Raw genomic sequence first — 5966 nt, forward strand, 5'->3', positions numbered from 1 at the left:
CTGAGGCAGCCTCACGGAGTCACCCATGTGGAATGGGGCAACAAAGCAGCCAAGAACCATTAGGGCCTCCAAGCACAGAGTAGGTCACAGAGTGCAAAGCTGGATACTGAGGCAGCACAAGGCTCACAGTCAAAGGCTGGGTGCAGCAGAACCCCCAAGAACCAAGTGGGACACACAGGCATCAGGTTGGCATGGGGCAACTCAGAGGAGAGCAAAAAGGACCTGAAGAGTGGCATAAAGTCCAGTTCTAATGGGGAGTTGGAACTTTGAACCAGCTAAATGTTTACCCAAAGCTCCTCTTCGGGAAGTGGATGAGTCTCCTTATACAGCAAATTACAGGCAACTTCCTGCTCGTAGCAGAACTAGAGCTTTTGAACCAGATGAGACCAGTCAATAAAAAACTCCTTCTCTGACCACTGATGGACATTTGCAGGGTGTGGAATGCTCCCGGTGAGCTGAGGGTTTAATGCTGTCGCCTTTGACCTCCCAGGCTGACCTCCCAGGAGGAACATTCTATGTCCTCCAACAGCCAACTCTTCTGGATTTACAGGGGCCTCCCTTTATCAGATTAGATTAGTCTCCTTGCTTCTTTGGGAGGGTGACTCAGGTCTTCTTTAGGGGCTTTGAGCAGAAGGACAAGGTGCACAAAGGTCATAGCTGAGGCCCTATTTTCTTATCACCGGAATTTTCTCACTTTGAGCCTCAGGCCAACCCCCTAGCCACAGGAGGCCCTGCCAAGGTGCTGAAATGGTTTGCTTCTGCAGTAGGCTCTGGGAGTCACCGGATCCCAAGAGCTTTCTTTGGTTTATACCCCAGGTGTTTCTAGGTTCGTTTACAGATCAATGAACCCATTTGTAACTCCTTAAGTGACATTTTAAAGTAAAGTATCATTAAACAAAAGCCAGTTGGAAGCAGTCTTTCCACTTCCCTGCTGGTCAGATTGGATTATCTGTAGACACCAACCACTGTTGTGTAGAGGTAGATTAGCCATTCCATAACTCACATCATTATTAAGCCCAATGCTCATTCATTCAAAGGCATGGCACATTCTTCATAATAATATGGTTGTTTGTTAAAAAGCTTTCATGTGGGGGAAGAGGAGAGAGGATATTTGGACACCTAATCTTTTTGGCTTGAGGCTTTTTCTTTTAACCGAGTAGGTGTGAGGTTTAATGTTATAGATAGGTAAATGAGAAAATATATTCATTCCAGCAAATGATTGCCTGCTTTTAATTTTCCTGTAATCATTCATAATTGTTAACTGTCTTCTGAAATTCAAACGGCTGCCATGTGGAGGAGGAAAGACATTGCGGAGTGTTGTTACATAGGATAGAAACAGGACCAAGGAGAGCTGTCAGCAGCACCTGCTGACAATATGGGCAGTTCAACAACACATCAGGCTGTGGAGATCTGGGAAGCTTGCTGTCACTTGAAGTCCTCAAACTGTGGCCACAGGACCAGATGTCAGTCCATGATAGAGAAAAGAGGATTTATTTCTCTGGATGGTAGCTGCGTTCGATGGGCTCTTTCAGGTGATAAGAAACTGAAATGAGTTTGTTCTTTTTGCACATCCAAGATGTCTTCTCCCTTCTGATAAGAGCATCCTATGTTTCAAGTGGGAAAAACCCCCACTCCCAAGCTCCTGTGTGGGCATGTGACCCAGGCCAGTCAGAGAGAGTTCCATCACCCAGGTCACAATGGCTGACTCAGGATGGTCATGTGACCCAAAGCAATTCAATAATACTCAATCCTGGGACTTAAGAAAAGAAAACCCTCTTTCTCCTGGACTGGTAGATAGTTCAGCCTAAAGCCACCTAAGGCTATTACAAGGAAAAGACCTGCTGAGAATGAACTGGAAGGTCATTAGGGAGGCTATATTCTCTAGTGGCCCCATCTACTTGTGACTACCCTCAGAAGGTGGTGTCTGCTGTTTCCTACTTTGGTGCCTTATCTACCATGTTACAGTGACTCAGCTACTTGGTCTCTGGTTCCACTGCTTCCAGGACTATGGGCTGACTGATTGTACACTTCCTAGTTAAATTCTCCAAGAGAAAAAGCTGCACCAGCCAGACACCATCCATGTGATACAAGTAACTATGGCGCTCATACATGGCCACCATAGGAGGCTGTCATTATGTTAGGCACTGTTGTGGACTGAATACTTGTGTCTCCCCCAAATTCATATGTTAAAGCACAAACTGCCAATGTTATTGTAGTTGGGGGTGGGGCCTTTGAGAGGTAATCAGATTTAGATGAGCCATGAGGTTTGGGCCCCCATGATAGGATTGATGTCCTTATAAGAAGAAGAGACCAGAGCTTCAAGCTTTTTCTAGGTAATGATGTTGTAAATGTGGAAGTTGTCCTCACAGTGTGGCTCAGAGCATGGACCAGATCCCTNACTGCTTCATCATGGACGGTGTAGATGCTTGATCACTGTACACCTGAAGCCGATGTTGAGTAATATTGTATGTCAACTATAATTTAATACATATATATATATATATATATATATATATAGTCATGGGATGTGGAGCACAGTGTGGGGAATGGAGTCAATGGAATTGTAATAGATATGTATGATATGGGGGGATGGCGGATTGGGGGAGGAAATTGTCACTTTGTGAGTGGTGAAAAGTATAACTATTACATTGTTTTATACACCTGAAACTAATAAAATAAACAAATAAATAAAATAAAATAAAATAAAATGTAGGGAAAGAATTGAAGAGAGACAAAACTTGAACATAATCTGCTGACTAAACTCCATAGGGGAAGTGGCGGTTGGTTTTGGGGAAAGGTCAATATATTAGTTTCCTAGGGCTGTCATCACAGATTATCACAAACTTGGCAGCTTAAAACAAGAGAAATGTATTCTCTCACAGTTCTGGAGGGCAGAAATCTAAAATCAGTGGTCGGCAGGGCTGTGTTCCCTTCAAAGGCTCTAAGAGACAATTCAGTCCTTGCCTCTTCCAGCTTCCAGTGGCCACCAGCATTCCTTGTGACTGCTTCACTCCAATCTCTTTCTCTACCTTCAAATGGCCTTGTCCTGCATGTCTCTTATAAGGACACTTGTCATTGGGTTTAAGGCCCACCTGGGTAATCCAGGATGATCGCATCTTAAGATCTATAACTTCATTTCATCTGCAAAGATACTTTTTCCAAATAAGGTCACATTCACAGGTATTAGGGATTAGGGTGTGGCTATATCTTTTGGGGAACTACCATTCAATGACTACAGTCAGTTTGGGGAAAGCACGGGCTAAAGGGGAAGAGGATGGGAGACAGATGGGGAGAGGGGAAGGCAGTGGACTGGACTTGCTTTCCAGTCTGATAAGAGAGCAAAACTGAAGATGTAACAAAACAGCCCAAGAACATGTGGGAGTGTAAACTCACCCAGAGTACAGGTTGGATCAACTCCCATCTGAAAGTGGTGTCTCTGATGGGATGAGAAGAAAGAGAGAACAAGAAGTCTCACAGGCCAAATAAGGGAAGGTGGGCCTGCCATGCCCCGCCCAGAGGCTCTTTGCCCAGGGACAACAATACTGGCTCAGGTACAGAGATCCCACATGAAAGGATCCACATGAGAAGATCATCCATCACCACACCCATGGTGAGAATGGANTGTGCTGTCAGAAGTTTTTATAATGTACATGTATTACTCTTGTAAGTAAAACAAAATAAATTTTAAAGTTTTTTTTATTATAAACTTATCACAGATTCTAAGAGGAAACAGTAGTGATACATGGAAGCAAGAAGGAAAAAGTGTCATGCATTAATCCAGACTTTCAATGTTTAACATTTTCATTAATATCTTCTTGGTTTTAGCGTTTTTCATTTTCCATGCATAGTTTACTGGTTGTTGTTATTTTATATAGTTGACAACTTTTTAAGGTATGTATCAGTTACCTCATGCTATAATTTTGCATGTGTTCATTTGTCTTTTCATTTTCTCACATTATCTATCCTTAAGACAATTAGTTGTCATCACCATGCATTGATTACCACATCAGTATGTGTTTTTCATTGTTCAGTTGACAAGCTCTATACCCTGATGAGGCAAAAAGGTGGAGGACTCAGCCCCTCCTCATAGGGCTCTCTTCCTGGCTGGGGAGTGTGCAGACATTTATTGATGACTAGTTGCCTGCCCTATATGTCAGAACAAGTGGTATAGCTGATACCCACTCTGTAAGAAGAAGGGGAGACCACTGGGGCTTAGGGCAGTTAGAGAAACTATGGTGGTATCAGAAAAAATCTGAGCATTAGGGACAGAGAAGAATCCAGGCAAGGAAAGAGAATAGGGGAGGAAGGATACACCAGCAGAGGAAGCAGCTTTAGCAAAGAGGGGGGGGGGGTTAGGGGTTGAGGGGTCTACTGGGAAATAATGAACAAAGCACTTTGGATGGAACACTATTTTAAAAGTATGTACTTAAAAATGATGCAAAACAAATGTATTTAAATCAGCTGGAGTCTATTGCAAGCAGCCTGGAATAAAAGTCTGGGTGAAGACTCCTCCTGGGGAAGAGCTGGGGGTTGAAGGAAGAAGGCCCATCAAGGATTCTGGTCCAGGGTGAGGAGTGTAAAGCAGTATTTTTGGAAGCTCCATCTAGAAGCCAAGAGACTGGCCTGGGGGTGTAAGAGAAGAGACTCAATGCAGGAAGACCAGCAGAAGACAGCTGGAATCAGCCAGCCATCAGGTAAAATCTGCTGATGGAAGAATAATGCTTCTTACTGCCAGTTCTAATCGAAAGATGGTGGGGAAATGTTTGTAATGCACTGTGAGCTGAAAAAACAATTCACAAAATAATATGTACAGTATTAGCCTATTTTGACAGAAGCACAAATTATCTATCTCTGCAGAGAAACAAAGGGATGTCTATACTCAAATATATTTGGTATATTGGGTATATTGGATATACCCAAATATTATTCATAGTTACTGGTAGGTGGTGGAACTATGGGTAATCTTTATTTCCTTTATTTTGATAGTATGTGATTTTCTGCAGTGAGTACATTTTACTTTCATATTAAGACATCAAAAAAATGATACCCCCAAAAATAGAAATAATGCTTGAAGCAATGAAGCGCCTGTAGGTGTACTTGTCATGGTGGGAAGACCAATGCCTTTTTTCTTTTTATTTCTCAGCACCCAGTACTGTGGGATAAACGTCACTAAGGCAACTCAGCTTACTTCTTAACAAACAAGTATCCAGGAGCAGATTATCCAGGATGCGAATATTAAGCTTTGCTGACTGATGTGGAGAAGAATTTAGCAAATCAAATCACTGTTTATTTGTTTCTCTTTAGATCTGATATGGATTCCTGCTGGGGAGACAGGCAAGGAGTAGTCTGGCCCAATAAGGATGGCAACAATTAAACATGGAATATTAAAGGAATTTTTGGTAATGATGACGACAAATTCTATCAACATAAAACTGATTGACCCTCCCTAGAATTGACCTCTACTAAATGGAAGAGAACCTATATAATTCCATAGTTAGTCAAATGAAAGAGAGCTGAGTTCCTTAGGAAAGGAGGACATGTCTCAGTCTATCACATGGCTATGAAGAGAGGTACTTTATTAATTTCTGTTGGCTGAATAAATGAATTTATACCAAACTCTGGGATAGTGCCAGAACTAGGTAGAAATGTAATCACTATGTTGAAATTTCTGAGACATTTCTAATAACTGTGGTTTGTACCTGCTATTCTGCATTCACCCTTCCCCCTACCTCCTACTTGTTTTTTTTACAAAGTTCCATGGTGATTAAATGAGAGAAGAAGGGAGTAATGCAATGTGGTATTTCTGTGTAGATGTTAGGAAATATTGGCAAAGGAGTAGGAATGAGGAAGGGGCTGGGGGAAGGAAAAGAATTTTAGCTAAAATCAGATGTAGGGATACAGATGGCCAACAGACATATGAAAAAATGTTCAACCTCACTAATCATTAGAGAAATGCAAATAAAAAC

At 42.1% G+C, this 5966-nt stretch overlaps 1 protein-coding gene across 1 annotated transcript in view; it reads right to left on the reverse strand.

Annotated features, from left to right (window-relative positions):
* The window catches only part of KCNAB1 (potassium voltage-gated channel subfamily A regulatory beta subunit 1), a 373578-nt gene that overhangs the window by 264410 nt on the left and 103202 nt on the right, over positions 1-5966 (reverse strand). The window lies entirely within an intron of this gene.

Source organism: Hipposideros armiger, unplaced genomic scaffold, assembly GCF_001890085.2.
Source record: "Hipposideros armiger isolate ML-2016 unplaced genomic scaffold, ASM189008v1 scaffold_16, whole genome shotgun sequence".
NCBI classification, from domain to species: domain Eukaryota; kingdom Metazoa; phylum Chordata; class Mammalia; order Chiroptera; family Hipposideridae; genus Hipposideros; species Hipposideros armiger.